Source organism: Heterocephalus glaber, unplaced genomic scaffold (assembly GCF_053883595.1).
Source record: "Heterocephalus glaber isolate CG9 unplaced genomic scaffold, H.glaber_assembly_v1.0 deba00000281, whole genome shotgun sequence".
NCBI classification, from domain to species: domain Eukaryota; kingdom Metazoa; phylum Chordata; class Mammalia; order Rodentia; family Bathyergidae; genus Heterocephalus; species Heterocephalus glaber.
In genome coordinates, this window is record NW_028258139.1 from 9,551,821 (window position 1) to 9,579,623 (window position 27,803).

General features: G+C 39.9%; 1 protein-coding gene and 1 pseudogene across 5 annotated transcripts in view; one reads left to right on the forward strand and one right to left on the reverse strand.

The window, feature by feature from the left end:
* Window positions 1–27,803, reverse strand: part of Cecr2 (CECR2 histone acetyl-lysine reader) — a 144,657-nt gene that overhangs the window by 86,715 nt on the left and 30,139 nt on the right. The window lies entirely within an intron of this gene.
* LOC106008313 (tripartite motif-containing protein 44 pseudogene) lies at window positions 24,969–27,617 on the forward strand (annotated as a pseudogene).

Below are 27,803 nucleotides of genomic sequence, written 5' to 3' on the forward strand. Positions count from 1 at the left end.
GTACATACCAAATTTTCAGATTTTACAAGGTCTCTTTGCTTTCATATTCTTGATATGAAATAGAAGCAAGTATAATTGAATAGTATTGTTAATACCAGAAAAAAACTTTTTTCTTACCAATGTACAATTTACTACGTTTTATGGTGAAAGATCAGTAAGAAATAATGCACTTATATTTTGTGGCTGAAAATCATCCCAGTAAGGATATATTTTATTTGGAAAACATTTTGGGCTCATTTTGATACTGAGAGTCAATAATTTGCTACAAAGACTCTTCATATATAGGAGTTAAACCACAACATTAAGGATAATTCTCATTATACTTTTCAGTTGGCAAGTCTGATCAAGGAGGTTAAATATTTTCAGCCTAAAGCATCCATAATATCTTACCTACTAAACTTGATGATTCCTGTTATTAACAACTTTAGGGCCTGACCTCAGTTTATCTATAAAGATAAGCCATTTTATTTCAGATTCTAGATTATTTGATAACTTCAAAATGTACTGTTATATTACTGTAATGTTTTGCTTTTTTTTACATTTGCAATTCATGCAGTTTTGCCTTTTTTTTAATGCCCAAAATACAATGTATAAATCTGTCAACTTTTCTGTTCATTTGAACTTTTTCATAATAAAATATAGTGGAGAAATGTTCCAAGATCACAAAAAAGAATTTTCATTACCATTACCACCTCATTCCTGGTACTCTACAACATACATCACTTGGAGAAGGGGTAAAGTAGTAATGAAGGAATAATAGAAAATCCACAAATAGCAGCAAAGACAGAGAATAAAAATCTTTCCCCAGATCCTCAATGATTTGATGGGGTTGGGGGGGTCTATAATGAAAAAGAAATCTCAGATGGTCACATACATGTCAAGACAGTATATGTGTACAGGATGATTAGACACCCCATAAGCTGCAATTTAAAATAAAGGCTGAAGTAGCAGCAAGTAGATGAAAGGCAGCCCCTTTAACATTTGCTCCTGGAGTCCAGCAACTCTCAGCAGTTGGCTGGAGACTAAGCTGGACAATCCTGTGGAGTTCCAACAAAGAGACGAAACAAACTCGAGTTCCCAGGGCCCCCCTTCCCGACAACGCGTGAAACAACTTGATAAATGATTGCTCTGTCAGGGGACCAAGAGATGGAGTCGTCTGGGAGCACATGGGAATTTATCTAATTTAGGAGGCGGAGGGGGGAAGGGAAGATAGAGGAAAGCAGAATGGCAGACAGGAGGGAGCACCTTGTAGCAAACTTTGGACCAGCAGACCTAGAAACGAACGCCACAGCACTTCTAAGAATTGAAGCCATTAGACTGAAACAAGAGACTTCGCATTTCTGTTCCTCCCAAGTCACTTGGATTCAAGAGGAACATTTCCACCTTTCATAGCTCATCCTCTAAATCTACCCTCAAGTCCAAGCTTAAGAAAACACTGCTCTCTGCTCTTGGTTACTTCATTCATTTGGGGATGACATGAAACACAAACTCCTTCCCTCTGCCCCAGCCCAAACCTAAAGACTGCTAATTCAGAATGGAGAACCAGAAGCACAAGAGTCCAAACCCTACTCAATTTAAGGAAACATTAATTACCCTCACAAAATAAGAGTTCACATCTGGGGCCCAATATTTTAATCCTCCTCCTTCCCTTCCTCTAAGTGTGCACCAGTTATTTATACAACCTCCTTTGGACTGAGCACTGGTGTTTAGTGCTGTCTGGGGAAATGCATAGATGATGAACTCAGTGACACTGCACAGGCATTTCAGAAGCTGGCATACAAAACATCTTTACCTGAAAAATGGGTCAGAACTGGCAGTGGTGCAAACACTAAGTTTTTCAAAATCAGTTACTCAAAAAGTAGTAAATTCAGAAAGGAATTTGAATTGCCTTAAGCATACGATGGAGGTCCAATAAGCAAAGTTTACTAAAATACATGTTAAAGCAAAGAATAACCAAATAAGCAGCAAGTAAAGAATTCTTAACCAACCTGTCTTTCTTAGGTCACTCCCATTTTAAATTTGATGAACTAGAGACAGACAAGGGAGCTATAATAAAGTATTATGTATTATGTTATTGTGCATAAAACCTCATATAACTGCCAGATTAAGGTTTGACTATAATTAAACACAATTAACAGCAAATTACATACCAAGAAAGTAAAGAACGTAGGGAATTTACCTTTTCTGATGCCCAAGGCTCTTGGAAGATTACTAGTAGTTCCTATGCTATGACCTCAGATCTAATTTACTACACTGTAGTATTTCAGAACATCTGATATATTAATTAATTAATGGTCAGAGATGCCCTGTATAGTCTAATATTAGAGTCAGAATCACCATGAGAAAAATCACTAAACTATTTAGCTGGACTGACTTGGAGGGTCTTGCTTCAGTTAGTTTAATTTTTCTTGAAAGTAAAAGGAGACCTAGCAAGTCAATTCTAGGGAAAAAAAGAGCTTTATTTGTGGCCTGTCCAGAACCTTACTGAACAAAAATGGGTATCCTATGAACAATTTCCCTTGCTAACTCCCCAGGCACCATCCTTGTCAGCTGTAAAGGGGTCCTGGGCTTCCTATACTGAGAGATGAGAGACAAGGTAACAAGCCATGAATTTCACTTTGAGACAAAACTAATTCTAATCAACAAATCACAAAAGCATAGTCCTAAATTATACTACCCCGTCTCTAAATTCTATCTTGACTTCCAATCGTGTTGTTGTGGTTTGGGTCTTATAATTAAGCCAATTCCTATAGATGGGCTGTCTATCCTAATCACAGAATCTCAGGATTTGGAAACATTTATTGGGTGGATCAACTAGTCAGTGTTTCATCTGGTGCACAAGAGACCAAAAAACTGGTAGTATGTAGAAATTAAGTTTTGGTTTGCAGTTTTGTCTTTATTATTTTTAATTGATTGTCTAGTGTTTAGAAGAAAAAACTTTCGGAGGGTTTACATAAAAATCTGAGGTCTCCCTTCTTTCGAAAAGAATCAGAATGGGCCAGGTGTGGTGTTGTATGCCTGTAATCCCAGCACTGGGGAGGTTGAGGGAGGAGGATTGCTACAAATTTGAGGCCAGCCTATCAAGGCCAGTCTGAATTACACAGTGAGACTCTGTCTCAAAAAACAAAAAACAAACAAAAAATTAGAATGCCTGATTCTGGTTCATGGTTCTTCATGGCATATATTAGCTGGGCTAATGAGTATCTGTTCCTTTACAGACTAGACACAGACTCTCTGGTTCACCAACTGTACATCAGGTCTACCCCTTTATTATATTACCTGTCTGGCTCTGGAGGGAAATGAGCTTTTACATCCACGCTTAAAAATGCTCAGTATGTGTTCTTTTCCAAGTTTAACATTAATGGTCCTTTCTTTCCACTAGTCTCAGATAGTTCTGGCCCTCTCTTCTTCAAGACCTGATTGGCCTGCCAGTCTCCTCTCACTTGTAACACCAGGATTTACACAATACTCTGACCAGTCAAGACAGCATCACGTTGCCTTTATCCTGAACAGCGGTAAATAAAGGTGCCCCATCACCCTAAATGGCTATCAAAGGATACAAAAGCAAGGCAAAAAGGTAACAGTTACAGCTACTCAGGGAAGTCAGGCAGGAAGATCACTTGAGCCTACCTAGTGTTCAAGGCCGGCCTGTACAGCATAAGAAGACCTCAGTTTCAAAAAAAAAAAGACAGGAAGGTGGGAACTAGTAATGGGGGTGTTCATAATCCAAGTTTGGGATGAATTCGTTTCTAGACTGCTGGCAAAGGTAGAGAATTTTTTTTTTTTTGGTACCAGGGATCGAACTCTGGTCCTTACGCTTGCAAGACAGGCGGCGGAACCACTGAGCTAAATCCCCAGCCCATGGATAGAGAATTTTTATAGCTTAACAGGTTAATGTTCATGAGCAGAGTTATATTACTATTTAGCTCTGAAATTATCCTATGGCAGTGTGTCCTAAAACAAATCCTGGGACTGCCATCATGAGAATCTCCAGAACCAGGCTAAATTCAGGAGCTGCATTCAAAACAATCAATCTAACAGTTCTGAAACCCTCCAAACCCGGTGTTCTAGCCCAGCCTGAGCAATTGAGCAACTTCACTGAGATCCTATCTCAAATATAAAAAAGGGCCAGGGAGATAAGTTTGATATCCAGTACTGCCAAAACACACATACACATTAAAGATATTCATTCCACTGCAACTGCCTGGATTGGCTGGCAGATTAAACTTTACTAAGGGATCTTTCTCCACCCTTCATGTCTCTCTCAAGCTGCCATTATGACCCATCTTTGGGTTCTCACCTTGAACTTACCTCAACTAAAGCAAAAATCTTGTTTGACTATTACATTTCTTGCATGAGTAGCAAAGGGTCTTGTTTCATTTTGTTTTTCCCTACCAGACACTAGGGTGATTGCCACACAGTAGGCACTGGTGTATTCAGTGAAGTAAGTTATCATACCTCTGTGCCTTCTTTTAAACACTGGAGAATGAGGTCTAACTAAATGACCTCTCATGATCAAGTACTTAGGCAACAGAAAACTCTTTCACAATCTATTTTTCATTACCACCCCCTTAAAGAACTTTCTTAGATCTTTTCCTGCACTTGTGCCCAAACCATAAAATTTCATTAATACAGATACAGTTTAAGTACTGCGGCCCTTTAAAGGGCCATAGGTCATTCCAATAGCCAAGGTTTTGTTTTTACTATCCCCATTCAAGACAATTGGGACTGAAATCACTTCCCTGAGGATAAATATAATACCATTTAATATTATTTTAATAACAATACATTGATGACAGAATATCATTAATGTTTAATAAGTTCATTTTAATTTCTTCAACCAATCTAACACATGATTTGACTTGGCATGTGTTATTGATAAACTTTCCTCAAACTAGGTATACACTAACAGCATTCTTATAAAATCTATGAACTATGATTGAGACAAATGACATGTTAAAAATGTTTCTAGAGGGTCAGGGATTTAGCTCAGTGGTTCCACCGCCTGCCTCACAAGTGCAAGGACCCGAGTTCGATCCCTGGTACCCCTTCCCCCCAAAAATGTGTTTCTAGGGCTAGAATGTGCCACAGTGGTAAAGAATTTAGCATGCTCAGAACTTGGTTTGATCCCCAGAACACACACAGAAAAGTTTCCTAACAATTTTTAGACACAAAAACACTAGGCCTTCACACACATACTGACTTAAACCAGTGATTTTAAATGACACCATTCATACCAGTTCAACGCATTAACCCTCCAGTTTGCCAGTGATTTAAGTGTTCTACCCATAAATGAGCACAGCGTGTAGAGATCACAAAAGTACCAGGAGAATCACATTTACAGACAGCACTAAACACCTGGCGTTGAAACTAAATCTATGCAAACTATAATCAACATAGAGAGAAATACGTTTTGGTGAGGATGTGGAGAGACTGTCAGACACTCATAAATTTCTGATGGGAATGTAAAACAGCAACATAAAGTCTGGCAGTTCCCTCAATGGGTTAAACACAGAGTCTACCAAATGACCCAGAAACTCCAGTCCTAGATACATACCCAAGAGAAACAAAAACCTATACTCACTCAAAAACTTGCTTAAGAATATTCATAGCAGCAGTAAGCAAAAAAGCAAGAAAAAAAGAACTCAAATGTCCACTAATGATGAATGGGTAAATAATATGTGGTTTATTATACAATGCAATATATTTGGCAATAAAGAGATGAAGTACTAATGCCTGCTATAGGATGGATGAACCTTCAAAACATTCTGATAGGGCTGGGGATATACCTCAGTGGTAGAACCCTTACCTGCTTTCAATCCCCAGTACTACCAGAAGGGGGAAAAATCATTCTCTAGGTGAAAGCAGCCAGTCACAAAGAACCACATAGTATATGATTCCATTTATAGAAAATGTCCAGCAAACAAATCTACAGAGATAAAAAAACTGATTAGTAGTTTACAGAATGAAGAGGGAGGAGTAGGATTAGACTGCTAAAGGCTAAGGGTTTCTTTTACGGTTTAATGTCCTAAAATGGCTGTGGAGATGGGTTGCACACTTTAAATACACTAAAACCACTCACCTATACACTTTTAGTTTATAGTTTATATGGTTTGTATCTCAATAAAATGATACCACTTTAAAAAGAATTGTGAAAGCAGGAGATACCAGGAAATATGATCAATGTTCAACAGGAATTACTGTTTTCAGCCAGGTGTGGTGGTGCATTCCGGGAAGATGAGGCAGGAGGATCACAAATTGGGCCCAATCTGGGCAATTTAGTGATTTAGCAAGACCTTGACTCAAACTTTTGAAACAATTGGGGGGGGGGGTGTCATCATTTAGTGCAAAAACCCTGGGTTCAAGCCCCAGTACCACCTCCCCCACTGACAGCAGTTACATAAAACTTTCTGCTATGGTCCCAGGTAAAATAGACCATCTCTAGAGACAAAGTTTAAGAAAAAAGATGTTTTGGAGGGCTGGCTTAACCCTAAATTTACTAAGAATAGGTCACATGTCCTTATAATAATTTATATACTCTGATGATATATAATCTGTAATTCTCAACCACCTTGAAATTCAAGTATTACTGTCTTCATTTGAAATAGCTCAAAACCAAATATCCAAGACCAGAAGAGTTCAATTAATTAATCTAAGCTTCAGTTTCCTGGTCTGTGAAAGAAATAATGATCCCACATACAGCGTTGCTGTAAGAGTTAAATGAAGTAAGGTTCATTGTGTGCCTGATTAAACACTCAAAATTTCAGTTTTTAAATCCCAGTTTTAACAAAAAACTGATGCAACATTCAGTAGTCTAGCAAAATGTGTAGATGGTCAGAGAAATGATCCACAGTCAAAGATTATAAACAGTCCTTCTCAGCAGGTTCCATTTAAGTTGTACTTACACAGATAGACCAACAAACTATGAAAATAATTCACAAGCAGGTTACTGTTATGCTCAAGGAAAACTAACAGTTAATCTGGTATATATTTAATGATGTATATTATTGTAATTATGCTAAATAATTAAATACCTAAAAAGGCAGTGATTAACCACGGCTATTATGACTTAAGTCACCAAAGTAATTGTTTCCAATGGCCTACTAGTGAGCTGTTTTTACATTGCAGCTACAACGCACAGGAATGATGAAACCATTCTCTTCCTCTCCTCCTTGGTTATTTTACTTTATTTATTTACTTTTTTTGGTACCAGAGATCGAACTCGGGTCCTTATGCTTGCGCAGCAAGCAGCAAAACCACTGAGCTAAATCCCCGGCCCTCCTTGGTTATTTTAAAAACTGCTTTGGCTGGATGTTGAGAAACAAGTCAGAATGCACAAAGGACAATTTTTATTTAGGCTTAGGTTGGCACACATTGTTCCCCAGTATTAAAATCTGACAGAGGAGCCAGCAGCCGAGTCTAAAGACTGGCAGTAGGGGAAAAGTAATAAATCACAGCCTAAGAGACAGGAGCACCGGGGTGTGTGCTGTGGGTAGAGGTGGGGGAAGGTTAGAGATAATTGAGTGTGATGAACTACAAGGACTGACAGAGGATAAACTGGCTGATAGAGCATTGTGAAGAATTAGGTAGTAGAGTAAGTGTGCCAGATGAAAGGATAGCCAAAGGACATATGGAAACAAAAGGAGGTACAGGGTACCACTTCTCTAGATGCACACTTGCAGTATTTCTCAGGAATTTGCATTCACCAAGTTGCTAAAGAAATGTAAGGATAGGTTATGTGTATGTATCATATAGGACCACCCTGAGAAGTCTAACCAGTTTAATAGGCCCAACCCCATGCAAGATATAGTGCAGTCAGAGGCCGGGGATTTAGCTTAGTGGCGCCACTGGTGCCTTGCAAGCAAAAGGTCCCAAGTTCGATCCCCGGTACCAAAAAAAAATAGATAAATAATGCAGTCAGGACCAGGGATTTAGCTCAGTGGCACCATGCCTGCCTCACAAGCGCAAGGTCCTGAGTTCAATTCCCAGTACTGCAAAAAAAAAAAAAACCCCGGCAAGAAGCAGCAGTACTCCAGGAGCCAAACATCACTGGATACAGAATGATGTGGGCCACATTTCACTGTGCTCATTATAAATACAACAAAAGAAGAAAAACCATCATCTGAGCAAAATAAAATATGCTACTGAACGTCGCATTTTGAAATGAGTATACACACACACAAACAGGTGGTAGTGTGAGTTGATTTTGATTTTAACCTCATGCCGGTGATCTGGCAAATTCTCCATCTCTTGTCATAACAGAACTATCTCCTCAGTAGAAAGTCCTTCCCTAATAACTAATGCAGAAATGGTACCTGATTCTTCCACTGGCCATATGCTACTTATTACCACCTGCTAATCACCATGAAAACATCTTTGAGGCTCACACAATGCATCTCTACTTCTCTTCTGCCTCAGCCTCCCAGAGTGTTAGGATTATAGGCACGCACAACCATGCCCAGTAGGGAACTGTTTGTGATCTCAAGTCTCATTTGAACATCTTTGCATTGTGTGCCACAGTATCCAGCAGTCTTATTCTACCAAAGCCCAGATACTGATTGTCTTTTTCTCATTTGACTCACTACACTAAGCACCTAAAACCTAATGTTACAGTCTTCAATAAATATTTATTGAAAGAGTTACAGATCATAAGAATGAGAGTATGCCAGGTGTGGTGGCACATGCTTGTGATCCCAGTACTTTGGAGGCTGAGGCAGGAGAATCACCTCAAGTTTGAGGGCAGCCTGGGCTACATAGTGAGTTCAAGCTCAGCCTCAACTACACAGCAAGACCCTGTCTCAAAAAACTAATTAAAACAAAGAATAAGACCAAATGGGTACCAGGTAGAAATTAGCTTTTTGACTTCAAGATACAGCTATTCTGATGCCAAGAACATACTCAGAGTGCATGCTACATAATTATTAATTATGCTCATATACATTAAATTCCTTTTAATCATAATCTATAATTGCCAAGATCATACTATACTACTTTTGGACTCTGAAAGCAGAAGCAATCACATTCATCTTTCTAAACACATTTTTACTAACAAAATAACAAAATGGAAGTAGTGAGAAGAGAAGGAACACAGAGTCATTATTACATCTTATTAAAAAGTAAATAAGGGCTGGGGATTTAGCTTAGTGGTTCCGCCACCTGCCTTGCAAGCAGAAAGACCCAAGTTCGATCCCCGGTACCCAACCGCCCCCACCCCCAAAAAAACCCCAGTAAATAAATACTATAGCACATTAAGGCAAGCTTCTAAAAGAGGACAATATAGAAGGTGAAGCCTGAATTTTAAACACTAGATCATGAAATTCTGAAATGCAAGGACCATGCATTCATTACCTCTGATCCTTCTCTTGACTGGGTAAATACCTAGAGCACAGCAAGGAATCAATATATATTACTTGAATTAATGTCTACAGCTAATATATAGCTTTAAGAGTAACCAAAGGTCAAATGCTTACCTAGGACTAACATAAAAATACAACTGACCCAAACCAATTGGTCAATTTTAAGATCAATAAATATATACTACCACTTTATTCTGGGAAGGTCACAATTACCTTCTCCAATTTCATCTCATTCCTTAGTTATTTTCTGGTAATGTACTATGAAAAGTATTCTCAAGATGTGCTTGCCATAAACAGAATCTTGTGGTTCTATAGCTCAAAACCAGAACAATGGGAAATAAAGTGAGAAAAGAAATGGATTATTTATACATATTGATATCATAAAACAGTGATAAATGGGTTTCTGGTTCAGCATGTAAGAAGCTTAGAAGTCATAACTGACATAACAAGTAAAAAGCCTAACAAACGAAAAAAGTAACAACTCTTCTTAGATTTCTCAAACTGAGGTAACAGTACAAACAATTCTTCCCCTTCTCCAAACCTTATCACCACAGCACTAGAGGCCTATTTACAATTCCTTTTACCCAATACATTGTATCCAGCTATTGAGAAAAATTAAGGGGCCAGGGATGTAGCTCAGTGGCGCCATGCCTGCCTGGCAAACAGAAGGACCTGAGGTTCAATTCCCGGAATAGGGGGCCAGAAAAAAATAAAAATAAGAATTAAGAAGATACCCACACATAGGTAGTATGTTAAGAAGGTACAGACACAGAGAGCTATGCTAATCCAATCAGTGGACTGATCCTCTTATTGTACCCATAATCCAATGTCACACCCATGATCCAGTCACTCCCAAAAGTCCCACCTATGGGCCCATGAGATTTTGTGGGGACATCTAGATATTAGCCATAACAACTGGATATACATATGCAGAATACAATCACGATTAAGGAGAGGAAAAAAAAAACCCCAAAATGCATCCAATTTGTGCATTTATGACCTGAAATTATGAAACTACCAGAAGAAAATTTAGTGGAAATATTTCAGGACATTGGTATAAGCAGTGATTATTTTGAATAGGACCAGAAGGCAACAAAAGCAAAAGCAGACAAATAGGATAACATCAAACTAAAAAGCTTCTGCACAGCAAAGGAAAATCTACAATGTGAAGACAGAGACTACAGAAAGGGAGATAATATTTGCCAACACTTTATCTGACAAAGTATTAATATCTAGAATTTATTAAAAAAACAAAGTCTTAATAAAAAAGTAATCTAAAAATGAGAAAATGATCCAAATACACTTAAAACATGTAAATATCCAACAAATGTATGAAAAAATGCTCAGTATCATTACCCACCAGAAAAATTCAAATCAAAACTATGAGACATCATCTCACTGTATTTAAAAGGGGCATTGTAAAAAAAAAAAAAAAAAAGGAAAGAAGAAAGAAAAAAAACAAGAAGCAACAAATGCTGGTGAGGATGTAGGAAAAAAATAACCCTTACACTGTTAGTGAAAAAGGTAAATTAGTATAATTCTTAAGAAAAATATAATGGAGGTTCCTCAAAAATCTAAAAATGGATCTACCATGAGGCTCTATGTCCCTTCTGGGTATATATCCAAATTAAAAAAAAAAAAAATCAGCATACCAAAGAAACACCTCAATGCCCATGTTTATTATGGCACTATTCACAGCACTTAAAATAGTGAATCAAGCTAAGTGCCTTTCAATGGATGACTAGATTAGAAAATGTAGTACATATTCACAGCTAAATAGCATTTGAACATAAAGAATGAAACCCTCAGACTAAGTGCAAAATGAATGGAGGGCACTATGCCAAGAAAAATATGCCAGAGAAGAATGAGCACCTCAAAATCTATTTTCTATGTGGAAACTAAAAGAAAAAAAGCAATCTGATTATAATGGTGATTATTAGAAGCTAAGAACAATATGAAGGATAAAGGGGGTCACACGGTATGTACATACTAAAATAATTTACTAAATCTCATTGATGTGTACAAGTAAAACATGCTAAGCAAAAATTTAAAAATAAACATCCAGAAAAAAAAAAAAAAATAAGGTATGGTATTAAGAAACAGAGCAAGCAGGCCAGGGATTTAGCTCAGTGGCTCCACCGCCTGCCTCACAAGTGCAAGGTCCCGAGTTTGATCCCTGGTGCCAAAAAAAAAAAAAAAGACATTTGTGGGGAGAAAAAGAGCAAGCATCAGATCTAAACTCACAAGAATTAGGTGCGGCAAGGATACTAGAACCATCAGATGAAAAATTTAAAATAGCTGTGACCTGTAATCCTAGCACTAAGGAAGGCTGAGGCAGGAGGACTGCTTCAAACGAAGAGGCCAGCCTGGGTTACATAGAGAGTTTAAGGCTAGCCTGGACTACAAGCCAGATTGTGTCTCAAAAAAACAAACAAAACAAAACACAAAATCATGCTGAGACTTCTAGAAGAACAGAGTATTTAAAATAATAACTGGGCCAGGGATTTAGCTCAGTGGTTCTGTTGCCTGCCTCGCAAATGCAAGGCCCTGAGTTCGATCCTTGGTATCAAAAATAATAATAATAATAATAATAGTAACTTACAATTTTTCCAAATTAATGTCACATACCAAACCAACATTCAGTGATGGAGAACCTTTTAGAGCTTTCAATGATAATAAACAGCCTGCTGCACCACCCCTGCCATAGTTCACCACCACTGTTCTAGGACCTAGCTTGGAAACACTAAGCTGGGGATAAATCCCTAACAAGACTACTATTATGCATGTCACATTCAAACTACATAAAATCAAAGATAAAGAATGACAACAAGCGAGGCATTGTGGTGCACACTTGTAATTCCAGCACTCTGGGGGAGTGAGGCGTGAGGATGCAAGCCTGGTCTGGACAATCTTATGACTTAGTAACACTCTGTCTCAAAATTTAAAGGGGTGGTCTCAAGGTCAGCCTGAGCTACAAAGCAAGGCCCTGTCCCCTGCCCACCCCCTGCGCAAAAAAAAGTTCTGTTCAAGCAATGTTAACTATTTGAACTGCATGGATGTTTCTACCAGATGTTTCAAGAATGTCCTGTTAACTCCGTCCTCCTGCTTCTGTGAGCATGCTCATCCAGTAGATGGGCCCACTACCCTACCCTGTGGATCTTCATACAAGGCTGCTTCCATTTCTGTTTGGGGCTTGGACTTCAGAGTAAGAACTCCTCTGAGCCCCCTGGCATTACAAAAGGTTCCTTCCATTAAAAAATAAGTAAATAAATAACAATAGGGCTGGGGATTTAGCTCAGTGGTTTCACTGTCTGCTACGCAAGCAGCTGGCGCAATGACTCGAGTTCAATCCCTGGTACCAAAAAAAAAAAAAAATTAAAGGGGGAAGCTGGTAATGGTAATGGTGGCGAATGTCTGTAATACCAGCACTCAAGAGGCTGAAGCTGGAGGACTACAATAAGTTTGAAGCTAGCCTGGGCTTCATAGTGAGTTTAAGGCCAGCCTGAGCAAGAGACCTCCTGACTCAAAAACAGCATACTGTAGTAGGCTGGGATGAAAAGAACATATATGGTAAGGTTTAGTTTATTTTTGTTTATTTTTTTAGAAGAGGAAAATCTAAACTGTGGTGGTAGAAATCAAACTGGTGATTTCCCAGGACAGGGAGGGCAGATCTGACTGACGTTTTAGGTAACTTCCTGTAGGAGTGAAAATTAGCTACAGTATATGTTTAGCATGGTAGTGAAACAAGTTTGTATACAGTTGTCAAAATTCAACTGTAAAGCCTGTGTAATGAATTACATACATGTTATATACCTCAATAAAGATTTTCAGAAAGAAAAAGGAGGTATAATAATATATTCTATCAAGACTTTTTCTCAAAATGAGTACATTAAAAACTGAGGCCTTGGGGCTGGGGATTTAGCTCAGTGGTTCCACCACCTGCCTCACAAGCATAAGGTCCCGAGTTTGATCCCTGGTACCCCCCCCCAAAAAACTGAGGCCTTAAGTGGCAAACTGATGAAGCTATACTTTATGAAAACTGAGCTATCCAGTTCCACTTCCAATGAAACTCCAGAGAGCCACAGCTTTACCTTTCACTTAAAAAAGTCTTTAGCAAATACAATTCTGTATTTAATATTGTTCCTTCCTTTTTGCAAGGGTGGTCAAAATCGGACCAAGAGTTCCTTAACATTACTTGCACTAATTGTAACTTATTAACTTGTTATAAAACTTTCTCCCATAAAACTAAAATTATTTTCATAGACTCTCTACAAAGCAAGTGTAGTACATGTTTTCCTATTTTGTAAAGTAAAACTGAGTTATTAAGAGGTGACTGAAAAATTTTTAAATACAGATAAATGAAACTATAAGGAAATAAAAAAGCAAGAAAAGACTGACACAATCAAAGGATCTAAATTAGAAGAATCATTAAAATATGATCATCTTGGGGGCTGGGGATTTAGCTCAGTGGTTTTGCCCCCTGCTGCGCAAGCACCAGGACCTGAGTTCGATCCCCGGTAAGAAAAAAAAAAAAAAAAGATCATCTATAGGGCAATGAAGTATCAGTGACTATTTTGAGGAATAAATATAAATCCCTATTCCTTTCTTGGGGGGATGTGTCAGGGATCCAACTCAGGACCTTGTGCTTATGAGGCAGGCATGGTGCCACTGAGCTAAATCCCCGGTCCCTATAAACCCCTACTCCTTTCTCCAGAGCTCTAGCTTACCTTCTGACTATAAATACCAACATATATTACATGAAATCAATCAATCTCTATTTATGGAGACATATTCAAAAGTTTCTCTTAACATTTCACTAAGTCAAACACCCAACAGTAGTAACTGTTATGGTTTAGATCTAAAATGTCCCTTGAAAGTCTCATGTTTTGAGACGGGGCCTACTCAGAGGGGGCAGGTCACTGGGGGCATGACCTGGAAGGGTGTTTTCTTGTCCCCAGCTCCTCCCTTTGCCCTCTGCTTTCCTCTGCTATGCCCTTTTAGCCTTGGAGCCAGCAGACCAAGGACTGAACACACTGAAACTGTCAGCAAAATCAACCTTTCCTTAAGTTGCAGGTTGTCCCAGGAACAAGTGACTAAAACAGATACTGGTACTGAGAGTGGGATTATAGCTATAATCCCAGCACTCAGAAGCCTTCGGCAAGACTGCCAGAAGTTCAAGACCAGCCAGGGCTAAATAGTCAGTTCAAGGCCAGCCTGAGCTACATAGGGAGGACGTCTCAAAAAACTAAAAGAAAAGCCTTTGGAACTGGTTGGCAGAAGGAGTTAGTAAAAGGTTTGTAGGTGCAGCTAGAGAAGCCCTAAAGTACTGTAACCAGTGCTTGATACAGATGTTTGTCAGAGCTCAGAAGACCATAATGCTGATAGTGATGTACGAAGGGTAGGTAAAGCTCAAGATATTTCAGTTGGGAACAAGGACTCTATCAGTAGCTGAACTAGAGGGCATGTGTATTATGCTCTGGCAGAAAATTTATCTACACTTTTCCCATATCCTGAAACTTTTCAGGAAACTGAGAAATCAAGGGAAGCAGAATAATCTGGCAGAAGAAATTTCAAGGCAGTCCAATATCTAAGCTATGACATGGGTACTGCTGGCTGCTGTTAAAGATCTACAATGAGCACTGGGAGCAAAAAGAGCTGAATGATTTGAAAATTTTTCAGTTTCAGAAAGAAAGCACCTGCAAAGTTGGGCCAAAGCACAAAGCTGGTGAAAAGATTAGCTTAAGCCAAGTGTGGTGATGCACACCAGTAATCACAGCAAACATGAGGGTGAGGCAAGAGGATTGCCAGGAGTTGAAACTAGCCTGGGTTACATAGTGCGTTCAAGGCCAACCCTCGACTATACAAGAAAGAAAGTGCCTTGAAGGGATCTTAGAAATCACCAAGACCTCACCCACTGCAGGATCAAGGGTGCAAAACTGTAAATCTTTCATTGAAAAAGGAGTCCCTGGGACACCTGCTCATTCAGGGCCATGTGGGTAGTATATTCCTAAATTCAGCCACTGAAGTATTCAGAGGCCTCTGCAACTACAGGTCAAAGGAGACCAAGTATTACTCAAGCTGGCAGCCAACCTTGGCATTATTCACATGGTTCTAGTCTTTCAGGCAAACAGAAGAGTTATGGGGTCACCAAATTTCAGAAGGCCTGGGGGGGCAGGCAAAAATGTGTGACAGTGTCACAGTCCCTACAGTGCATGAAGCTGAAAGTACAGTGGAGACTCCAGGAACTTTGAAATACCTGGAACATGGATCATCTGTTGATGACAGCTGAAGGCAGTGAGCCAAACAGCCTGAGAGAGCTGAGAGAGAGGCTGTGCGGGCTTCAACAAGCAAGGACACAGGTGGTGCTGCCCAAGCCCTTTGGAGCTCATATCTCACTATGACTTGACCTGGGTGCTGTACATAAGCTACAGAATTTGTTTGCCCTACTGGTTTCTGGTCTTGCTTCAGTCCAGTTTCTGTCTACTTCCCTATTCCTCCCTTTTGGAATGGGAATGTTTATCCCTTGCCATTGTATGCTGGAAGCATTTAACTTTCTCTTTGATTTTTACAGGGGCACACAGCTAACTGCCTTTCAAGACATCATCCCATTTTACCCCATATATTGTGTACATATTCTTTGTAAAGGGTATAAGAATTTCAATGAATAGAAACTTAAAAGAATGATTACTCAGGCACTACTTTATTGAAAGTACAGCTAGCTAAATAACTTTATATTAAGAAATACACACAAACATAGAAATATGAATTCTTCACTGTTGCAGAAAAGACCTTCAAAGAGCACTTATTGATTAATGCAGAAGATGCTGTGCTGCATAATAATGAACTGTAGACAATGAAAGACAAAAATGATCCAACATAGAGTGCAATGTTCTTTTTCTAGTTAAGTAGGCTATAATTATTGTCAAGCAATGCAGACTGCCTATTTGATCCCATTTCTTTCTTTATATTACTCAAGTCACTTTATTAGTGCCATTTTCAATGGAATCAGTAGATTAAATCATTTCAAAAGTACTAGTATAGGGCCGGGGATTTAGCTCAGTGGTTTCGCTGCCTGCTGCACAAGCGCAAGGGCCCAAGTACGATCCCCGGTGCCGAAAAAAAAAAAAAAGTACTAGTATATGTTTGCTCAGGGCCATTATAAACTGTATGTATAGGACATAAAAGGCCTAAGTGCTCTATGATAATCAAAACTGAACCCAGTATTTGACTTCCAAGCTGTATTGCATAAAAAATGACAAATATATCAAGAATGATAAGCTGGGGATTTAGCTCAGTGGCACCACACCTGCCTCACAAGTGCAAGGTCCTGAGTTCGATCCCAGTACCAAAAGGGGGGGGGTCAATAACTAATAACCAAATATTGGTCAGGCATGCTACCATCTGTACACATATGTAATCTACTGGCAAGAGCAAGGTCCCGAGTTCGATCCCCAGTACCAAAAAAAAAAAACCGCAAAACACATGTGTAATCTAAACTTCTCAAGAGGACGGCAAATTCAGACCAGCTTGGGCAACTAAGCAAGATCTTTTTAAAATGAAATTTTAAAAGGCTGGGAATATACTTCAGTGCTCCTTGGGTTCAGGGTTCAATCCCCAATACCACCATCACACACATACACATACACACACACACACACACACACACACACACACACACACTAACCAGTTAAATAATAAAAGGGGAAAAACTGCCCACCATTTATTCATTCATTCAAAACTTTAAATGCCCACTGCTAGGCACTACAGTAAAGCACCTACCCAAATGGATTCTAGGCAACTCAAACCATTTATCTCACACATACTCTTTATGCCCCAAATAAGAAACAATGTAATGAAAAATATTTTAACATTGTCCAAATACCAATTATCACTTTATAGTAACCTTAGAAATTAATTATGAGGGCTATAAAGGTACCTTAGGGGTACAGTGTGTGGTTAGTATGCACAGGACTGTGGGTTCAATCTTAGCACCACAAAAAAGGGTGGGAGGAGGCAGGGAGGAAGGGAGTGAATCAATCATTAGTGTATCATTAAGAAAGTCTAGGGCTGGGGATTTAGCTCTGTGGTTCTGCCACCTGTCTCACAAGTGCAAGGGCCTTAGTTTGATCCCTGGTACCAAAAAAAAGAAAAGAAAGTCTAGGGCTTGGGCTGGGGATTTAGCTCAGTGGTTCTGGGGCCTACAAGTGCAAGGTCCGGAGTTCGATCCCCAGTACTCAAAAAAAAAAAAAACAGTCTAGGGCCAGGGACTTAGCTGCATGGCGCCACACCTGCCTTGCAAGTGCAAGGTCCTGAGTTCGATCCCCAGTACGAAAGAGGGGAGGGGAGGGGAAGTCAGTCTAAAGCTAAATTAATATAAGATCCTACGGAGCACTAGCTATAAATTATTCCCATTCAGCCCCACCCTAGCTCCTCACTACAACTATTTTTCTCCCATTCAGAATGCACACAAAAATATAAATGAGAAAATTACAAAAATACCATTGCATCTACTCAAATGGTTTAGGTGTATTATTTGCAAATTTAAAAAATTCACAATCAGTAACAAAGTATAGTACTACTTGGAACACACCTCAAAACTTTCTGATCATTGAGAAATCTGTCCTTAGAATCTACAGTGATCAGTAATTCTTCCAAATGCACGTAAAGTTTGGACGAGCTCTAGCCCACACACCCAGCTTAATGAACAATTTTCAGAGCATGCCCAAAACATCATTTGGCATGCTCCAAACTGCAGAGCAAATGAAACATAAGATCCTGCAGCAAAGTTGGTTGTTACATCACATCCTGACAGCTAATGTTTTTCCTACTACTCAGATACACAGGTCTGAACCATGCTAAAGAAATAAGCAACTGTAAAAATAGAGCTTGGTTAAGCAGGGCAGTCACAGCTCAGATACAGCAATACACTGAGAACATCTTAAGAACAATTAGAAGCAATCAAAACAGACTTAAAAGGTATTTGCCTGGAAACATATCTTACAAAGGAGTAAGACACACTCATACACAACTTGGCCACTTACCTCCACATTCTAGGTCCTTAAGGTCCAAACTATAAATCTGCCTTTTTGTTCCCCACTACAGTAACCTTTTTATGCCACCCCCTCAGTCCATATCCCACATAGACAAACTTAATATATTTCAAAGCAAAGATCTAAGATACTGCAAAAGCTGTTATTTCCTGTAAGGTCAAAGACAAATGCACACACTCAACCTCAGACCAGTTTTATAGATGGTATCAGGCACTTCTTGAAGAAAATTTCTGCAAGGGTTAATCAAATGTCACTCTGCATGAACTGTTTCCTCTGCCATGCAACTCTGCCTTGGAGCTAGCCAATTATGGACTCAAACCTCTACAAACTGTGAGCTAAATAAACTTTTCCTTCTTTGACTTTGGGTGCTGGGTATTTTGTCTCAACATCAAGAAAAATAACTAAGACTGAATTTAGTACCAGGTGTATGGTTGTTGCTGTGACTGTACCTGACCCACGTGGTTTAGGAGTCTTTGGAGCTGGCTTGTGGGATGGGAAAAGTTAGGAAAGGTTTGGAGATGCTGGCTGAAACTGAGGATATATTTGATGGGAGATTCTGATCAGAGCTCAGTAGACCATAATGCTGAAATAAATTCAGCTGGTAAAGGCCAGGCTCGGGAAATTTCTGCTAGGAAGAAGGACTGCATTGGCTGTTGGACTCCAATGCGTGTTATGCCTTGGCAGAAGTTTGTCTACATTTTGCTCGTGTCCAGAGACTTTGCCTGAGGTTAAAGGCGGCGGACTAAATAACGTGGCAAAAGAAATTTCAAGGCAGTCTAATGTTGAGGCCGTAACATGGCTATTTTTGGGAGGCTTTTGGCCAGATTTATACTGAGAATCATGAGCAAAAAGCCCAGCAGAATGATTCAAAATGTTGTAAGTTTGGCCAGAAAGGAAACTCCAAGAAAGTTGTGGCCTGCAAAGATGGAACAGAGGAGAAATTGGTCACTGAAAAGACTAACAAGAAAAAGCCAAGTATTTCAGAAGACAACAGAAAAGATGGCCTGAGGACATCACAAGAACCAAGAGGACTCCAGCCTCTGCAGCCTCAGAGTTGCAAAAGTGAAAGACTTTGCTTTGAGAACACAGCCCCAGAGCACCAAGTTCCAGAATGGGGGCAGTCTAGGGAAGTTGTTCCTCGAGATTTGCTTCACAGACACTTGACCCCTACAGCCAACGGAGAAGAAAGCCTAGCTAGTACTAGAAGCAGACTTGTCATGCACATGGTGACGGTTTTAGGGGCACACAGAATGCAAGAGTTGTGGAGCCAGGAAAGGTTCCACTCAGATTTCAGAAGAAGGCCTGGAAGGCCAGGCAGTATGCCCCCTGAGAGGGCAGTGTGTGTGTGTGTGTATGAAGCTATTAGTGTAAGGCCAAAGATGCAGTAGAGATCCCAGAAGTTAGGTGAAGCCAGGAATGTGGATCATCTGAGGAAAACTGCAAGGAGGGAGCAGAGCTGGCCCCAGAGAAAAGCCTTGTGAGCTACAACAAGCAGCAGTTCTGTAGGGGTGGAGCCACCCAAGCCCTATGGAGTTAGCAACTTGCCATAGATTGCTGGGGATGCTGGATATGAAACTACAGGATTTAATGTTTGCCCTGCTGGATTTGGACTTGCTTTGGTCTCATTTCCTTGTATTCCCTTATTCGTACCTTTTGGAATGGTAATGTTTATCTTGTACTACTGTATGTTGGAAGTGTTTAACTTTCTTTTCATTTCAATAGGAGCACACACCTAAGAGTGTGCCTTAAATCTCAGGAGATTTTGGACATAAGACTTTTCAGCAATTCTAAAACTGTTAGGACTCTGGCGATTCTTAGGACATGGGCTAAATGTTTTTTTGCATAAAGGGATGTGCATGAGTATTTAAGGGCCTAGGGGAGGAATGTTATGGCTTCTGTCTAGATGTTCCCCCAAAGCATCATGTGGTCAATAGGTGGGGCTTTTTCAGAAATGGCTAGATCTAGAGTGTGGGACACTGGAATTGATTCATGGTGCAATGCTAGGATTAAGGGTGTGAGTGCTACCTACCTTAAGTAGCCTGGATAACCCGAAGAGCTGTGATCATTTCTTGTTGCTTTGCTACCTTCTGCCTGCCATGAACTGTTTCTCCTCTGCCATGCCACTCTGCCTTGGAGCCAGCTAATTATGGAGTCAAACCTCTACACACTGTGAGCTAAATTATCTTTTCCTCCTTTAACTTTGGGTATCGGGTATTTTGTCTCAACAACAAGAAAAGTAACTAAAACATCTTTGGATAGTGTCTCCTGAAAAGGCAGCTATGGTTCCAACCTCCCTTTTATCACCTGTCTCTACACAAAGACAAAACATAGCACTGAAAGATTAAAATCATGTTTAAGCTTCAAGAACTACCTCAAAGAGATTTTAGGCAGAAGGAGGGATCTCTAGTCACAATTTCTTCAACCTCAGATGTCCTAATTTATAGTTAGCAGTCTCTGGAAGAAGGATTTTCCACCTTCTCTGACCTCACAGCCATATCATTCTATAAGATGTCTTTCTGGCAGGTAGGAGGGGGGTGAAACTGACCATAATGTCAAAAAAATCACAAATGCTACAGAATGTTAAACTGAGAGCCAAAGACCTCTTTTAAGCACTAAGAATGGAAGCTAAGCCAGAGGTCTTAAGTATATCTCACCACAAAAAAAAGGGGGGTCCCTAAAAGGTATGGGGTAAAGATGGGAAATAAAATGGAAAGAAAAACCGAAAATAAAGTGGAATTATAAGAAACAGAAAACAGAATGACGAGGGCTGGAGATTTAGCTTAGTGGTTCTGCCGCTTACCTGGCAAGCTCAAGGTCCCCGAGTTTGATCTCCATACCAAAAAAAAAAAAAAAAAAAAAGCCAGAATGACATCACCAACTGAATTTAACCACAATATTAAGACTTGAGGCAACCCATTCGGGACTCTCCTGTCACTCAGGAGCTATATTTTTCCCCAATAAACCTTTCCTACTCTTAACCTCCTTTGTCCTTTGGAATTCATCCCTTGATTTCAGGGGATGCAAACCTGGCATATCTGATATCTAGCAGATTGGGAGTTATATTTCTCCTATATCATTTTGGAGGCTCTAGTGAGATAACTGGAAGGAGGTAAGAGTTTGCTTTTGTTTCATGGCACTCCCAAATATTTTTGACTAGATTCTGGATTGTGACTTGCTTAATTAATCAAAAATTGTCATCTGTTGTTTACTGGTTGGTTATGCCTTTTGTTGGCTACTTGTGGCTTGTTAAAAGTTTAGAGCGCTGAAGATTGTGATGTGAGTTTCTGTGAGGAGACATTTTATTTTTGCAAAAAGGGCTTTGTATTCTTTAATTGACTTTTTTGGTTGTTACAGATAGCTTTTAGAATTGTTTTTCCGCTGATAGCTTGGGTGGTGGTCTGAGGATTCAGCCAGAGGCTATGCGGCAAGTTTTGGAAGTTCACCTCCTTCATGGTTGTGTCAGGAAATGGTAATGTGCTTCTCCCTTCTCTCTGTTAGTTCGTTTGTTTGCTTCAGACTGGAAGCTCCTGAGCCCCTAGAAAATGTTGTCTTTAGATAACTAATTCACCTCAGGTGAAATAAGATCTTAAAACAAAAAAGAAATATCAGACTTACAGATAACCACCATCAATAGCCAGGTTTAGGAGCCAGCTGGTTACAATCACTATTCCAGTCCCTTAAGAGCACTGTCTGGATGCTGCCTTTCCATTCTAGTGCTATGCTTTGGTCATATATGCTTTAATCTCTTGGTAAAGTTTATTCTCACCCAGGCGTGGTGATGCAGGCCTGTAATCCCAGCACTCGGAAAGTTTGAGGCTACCCTGGGCTACATAGTGAGTTCAAGAACAGCCTCAACTACCCAGTGAGACCCTGTCTCCAAAACAAACAAAAAACAGTTTATTCTCACCTAGAGACAGGCAAACTCCAAGTGATCAGATGGAACCAATGATTTTATCACTAGATCAACTAGATCAACCTTCTAAAGAGAATTCCGTTCAATCCAGCTATTCCCTTCTCAGTGTCTTCCCAAAAGAATTAAAAGCATCATACCACAGCGATATATGCACACCCATGTTTATAACAGCAGTTTGTAATAGCTAAATCTTGGAAAAAGTCCAAATGCCCATCAACCAATGAATGGATAAAGAAGGCGTGGAGTTTTTAAAAATATAATGGAGTACTACTGTGCCATAAAGAAATATGAGCTTGAGACATTTGTAACTAAATGGATGGACCTTGAGACCATACTCTTAAATGAAATGAATTGGACACACATGTTTAACTACTGCATTGTTTCTCTGGTGTGAGAAACAGAAAGTGGAAATAAGGACTAAAATGCATACTGGGAAACAGGAAGAAAATGTTCAAATGAGAAGGGGAAAAGGGGAGGAGGGCTGGGAAAACAAAAGAAGGGAACAGAAAAAAATAGAAGGAAGAGGAGTCGAAGTGTGGGGGGAGAAGCAGCAAGCTACATCATGCACTGGTACAAATTTCGTACGGTGAATGTTATCATTACATATATCTGAAATGTACCAGTAAATGTTTTGCTTTATAAAAATTTTTTTGTAGCCAAGAGAAAAAAACCTAATTCCCATTATGACTTCTATCCAAGGTTCATCAGATTAGCTCTCTGGAAAAGGCCTTTGACTGTGGTCTCCCCTACACAGACCCTTCTCAGCTGGAAGCAGCTAGATTGAAACTTCACCTCTTCCTCCCCTAACCACAGTTAGGGTACCTCTTGGGGGGAGGGAGGGGAATATTACAGGCAGCTAAGTTAAGACAGAAATTAATATACAGTCAGAGAAGAACTGGGTTCTCAAGGAAGTTAGCAGAAAAATAAAGACATCAGAATTGTGGCTGGAGGCACATTTGAAGAAGGCAAGGCCTCAAGATAAAGTCACAATGGCCAGACTTACATACTTCCCCCTAAGGGATAAGCAGAATTTGGGATTATGCAGTAATTAGTACCATCCAATCAAGTCCAGATATGCATCAGACACCTGGGTGGTTAACAGAATAGCTGGACTATTCCTTCCCAAAATGTTTCCCTTTTATTAGTCATAGATAAGCCAAGGTTAATGATGTCATGCCCCACTTCACTATTGGATCAATATTAGCTTAACTGCTATACTTGTAATCCTATAGGTTGATTGTAGTTTGACCCACAATGTACCCACATTGTAACTTTGCTGTATAAATAACCTGACAAAGGGCCTTGTGGCAACCCAATCAAGAACCCTCCTGTCTCTCAGGAGCTATTCCTATTCCCCAATAAACCTTTCCTATTTCTCAAAATATTAAAAAAATAAGACTCAAGGTGCCAGTTCCTTTTACTGTATGTGGGGAACTAGGATGAATAAATAGAAATTGCCCTTTCCCCATCATTTACACTTATAATAAAGAGATAACATCACAACTGCAGCCACAGCTATGGATCATCATTTATTTGATACAGAAAAAATGAGGCAAGTTACAAAAATATCAGTGATGACAATCCCAAACATCATTTTAAAATATTAACTAATACAGGGCTGGGGATTTAGCTCAGTGGTTTTGCCACCTGCTTCGCAAGCGCAAGGACCCAAGTTTGATTCCTGGTACCAAAAAAAACAACAACAAACAAACAAAAAATTAACTAATACAGGGCCAGGGATTTATCTCAGTGGTTCTGTCACCTGCCTCGAAAGCACAAGGTCCTGAGTTCGATCCCTGGTACCAAAAAAATTTTTTTAATAATTAATTAATTAACTAGTACAGCCAGGCGTGGTGGCACATGCCTATAATCCCAGCACTCAGAAGGCTGAGGTAGGAGACGGCCAGCCTGGTCTATATAGTAACTTCAAAGCCAGCCTGAACTACAAGGCTAGAGCCGGTCTCAAAAAACAAAACAAACACAAAAAATAATTAACACATAACCTTGAGAATAGAAATGCCACTGTAAAGTTTTATCCTGAGAGTCATGTACACACATATACAAAATTTTCATGTTAGCAGTTAGAGTTTTTTGGTACTGAGAACTGAACTTAGGACTTTACACTTGTGAGGCAGGCGGCAGCACCACTGAGGTAAATCCCTGGCCCAGCATTTTACATAAGATTAGAAAAACCTAGATGGGCCGGGGATTTAGCTCAGTGGTTTCGCCACCTGCTGTGCAAACTCAAGGACCCGAGTTCGATCCCCACTACAAAAAAAAAAAAGAAAAACCTAGATGCCCAACAATAGGGAACTGGTTAAAAGATGGCAAGGCACAGCCATATCTAATTTATGACGCTATAAATTTATATATTAACACGTAAGACATTACTATCTTAACCTCTAAAAAGCCACAGAATGTTTTTGTTACATAATAATGAATTATAGGGGCCTGGCTTGCAAGCGCAAGGTCCTGAGTTCAATCCCCAGTACAAAAAAAAAAAAAATTATAGGAGCTGTGGAAGGCCTTGTGCTCCCATAGCCAGGGTCTGCCAGCAATCTCAGGTCTTACTCTGAGATGTGCAGCTCAGCCAGGTGCCCACTCCCACATAAGGGACCCAAGGGGTAGGGAATAGAACATGAGGAGGCCATGACAAGGAAAGGCAGCAAGCTCATAGGCCTGGAAACCTCAGCTCTGAGGAGTGAGGTAAGTAAGAAATGTGAGCCCCTGGAGGCTCTAGACCCATAAGGTATGCCACCACACTGCAGAGTACAGGCAGAAGCTCCTCAGTCACCACTTGGCTGAGCAGGTCCATGGCACCAGGGCCTGTATCTGTGGAGTCAGCAAGGAGGGGATATAGAAAGATGACCTTGAGACCAAGGTGCAGTAGAAGGTGGCAAAAAGAGAGAGAGGGAACAAGTCTAGGGAAGCCAATGAGTTGCAAGAGAGGGAGACGGAACAGCAATAAGCAGGAGAGTGAAGAAGAGAGTGAAGGAAGAACTAGAGGATGAGGAAGAAAGTGTGGCGGATGAAGACAACCAAGGAGGAAAATTCAAGGTGAAAGGAGAAACTAAGGCAGAAAAAGCAAATTTGACCCAGGAACAGAAATGGAAGCAGAAAGAGCAGCCAAGATAAGTGTTCAGACCATGGGCTTCATTTGAGCACCTACTGCCAGGAAGACCAGCAGCTCATGTGTGTCCTGTGTCCAGTCACTGGGGCTCACCAGGGTCATCAGCTATCCACCTTGGATAAAGCCTTAGAACAATTAAGAAGCAGAGACGCAGGTGGACTAAAGGCACCTAGGACATAGTTGGTGGAAAGGTTAAGGCCCAAAACCCTTAGACCCTCAAGTAACTCAGGACCAGGTGAATGTGTTTATTTAGCAGGAGTTTAGGAAAAGTTCAGAAAGTGATTGCTGATGAGGCGAAGGCCCTTCATCTAGCAGACATCCAGGAAGCAACAGCTACAGCTCACATGACTGAGATATTGGCAGACATCCAATCCCACATGGACAGGTTAGGTTGATGACTCAGATGGCCCAGACCAAGGAACAGCTTGGTATCTCTAATGAATCAGCTGAGCCAAAGGCAGAGGACAAAAAGGAAGGACCCCATGGTGCCAGTAAAGAAGAGGATACATGAGGGCTTGCCATTCCCAGTGGAAAATCACTCCTGCCTTTGTGTGTGACAGCAGGTAATGGCTTCTGATTTCTGTGCAAGATGCCTAGCCACCAACATACTTCTCCAGATATATCCCCAGATTCACAGCAGGCTCATACCTCTCCAAGGGACAAGCAGTTCCATGCTTCCTGAGTATGTGCTTCTCATTCTCTTGTAGCTAGGTCAAGGAAAAAACTCCTTTAATCAAATGGGAGCAACTAACAAAGGTCCTTCAGGAACCTCCTTTAAGGCTGCTTTGCTTAGGAGTCAGCCCCTGAAATATTATAGAAGTCCATAGCATTGCTTCATCAGGAAGGATATGAATAATCTGAAAGAAGTTTTTGCCTACCTTCAAACAAAAACTCTACCTTACAAAAAAAACCCTCTACCTTGTTCATACTGTAGTATGAAACTAATGAGGTAAAATAGGGCTAAACTGACTCATAGACAGATTTCTCATAGTACATTCCCCACCCACCCCTACCGGGGACCAAACTCTTAGGACCCTGCACTTGCGAGGCAGGCACAGTGCCACTGAGCTAAATCTCTGGCCCTTTCATAGTATATTTCTTTCTTTCTTTCTTTTTTTTTTTTTTTTTTGGTACCGGTCCTTGCGCTTGCGCAGCAGGCAGCGAAACCACTGAGCTAAATCCCCAGCCCTCATAGTATATTTCTACTGTTGTGAAAATGAGTCCTGTGAAGTAGGATGGATAATTTGAAAACAGGGTTGGAAAGATAAATATTTTTAGTATTTGAAGTTATCCAGGGCTTCAGATTCATAAGTCAATGCTGTGGAAATGAAAAAAATGATTGAAGGGGTAGAAAGGAAATGAGCCGGTGGAGGGTAGGGGACAACCAAACAAATCTGATTAAAAGTTTAAATTCATATTTTGGAAATAAATCCTAATAACATTTTACAAATGTTTGCATATATAAGTAGACCTAGGTAGGATCAGAATAACTATAAATTGTAATTTTATTTTCTTCTTTTGGTTTTTCTCAACTTTGTAGTTTTTACAATAAAGTATTGTTTTGTTTTGGGGGGCAAGAGAAGGTACTGTTTTAAAACTCTGACATTTAAAGTTTTTAATGAAAAAAACTAAAAAACAAACTTTTTAATGAAAACTATATAGGAACCAGAACCAAGGTCCTGGATTTTACCAGATAAAAACATAGACAAGTCATGTATTAAGGATTTGTGTAATCCAAGTCTTCAGTTCTTTCCATCTTGTCTCTATACCCAACATTTCCAAGTCTATTTCGAACCTGATAATTACTTTAAGTAAAACCCGGCTTTCTCATCCTATGTCCATTACATCACATTCTTGCACTCAGGGGAAGCCCAGATGGATCTTTCACACTGAATGGGACAGCAGGAACTGATGGACTCGTTCCAAATTGCTGAGCCACCATCTGCAGCCTTCTGTTAATTCTCTCCATCTCATCTGTCCCATTCCCAATTCTTTTATATACCCATTGGACAAGTAATCAAGATTTGCCCTCCAGGTGTTTCCTCCCACAAGGCAGGTAGAAATATAATATTAAATTAAATTATTAAATTGGCAATGCCTTCATATTATTCCCACAACCCTAAAACATTACTCTGTGCCTAATGCTAAAGACCATGCAAAGCACTAAAAAAAAGATAATACACAGTCACTATGTGTTATCAATAAAATAGAACTCATATATGTGAAGGAATGAAGAAAATGATTCATCTTAAGTCTGCTTACTGCTAGGCCTGGCTCTTGGTCAGGATCCCACTTTAACTCATTGTCTATTAAACATATAACCCTGAGCTATAGCCTAATCTGTAAAATTCTAC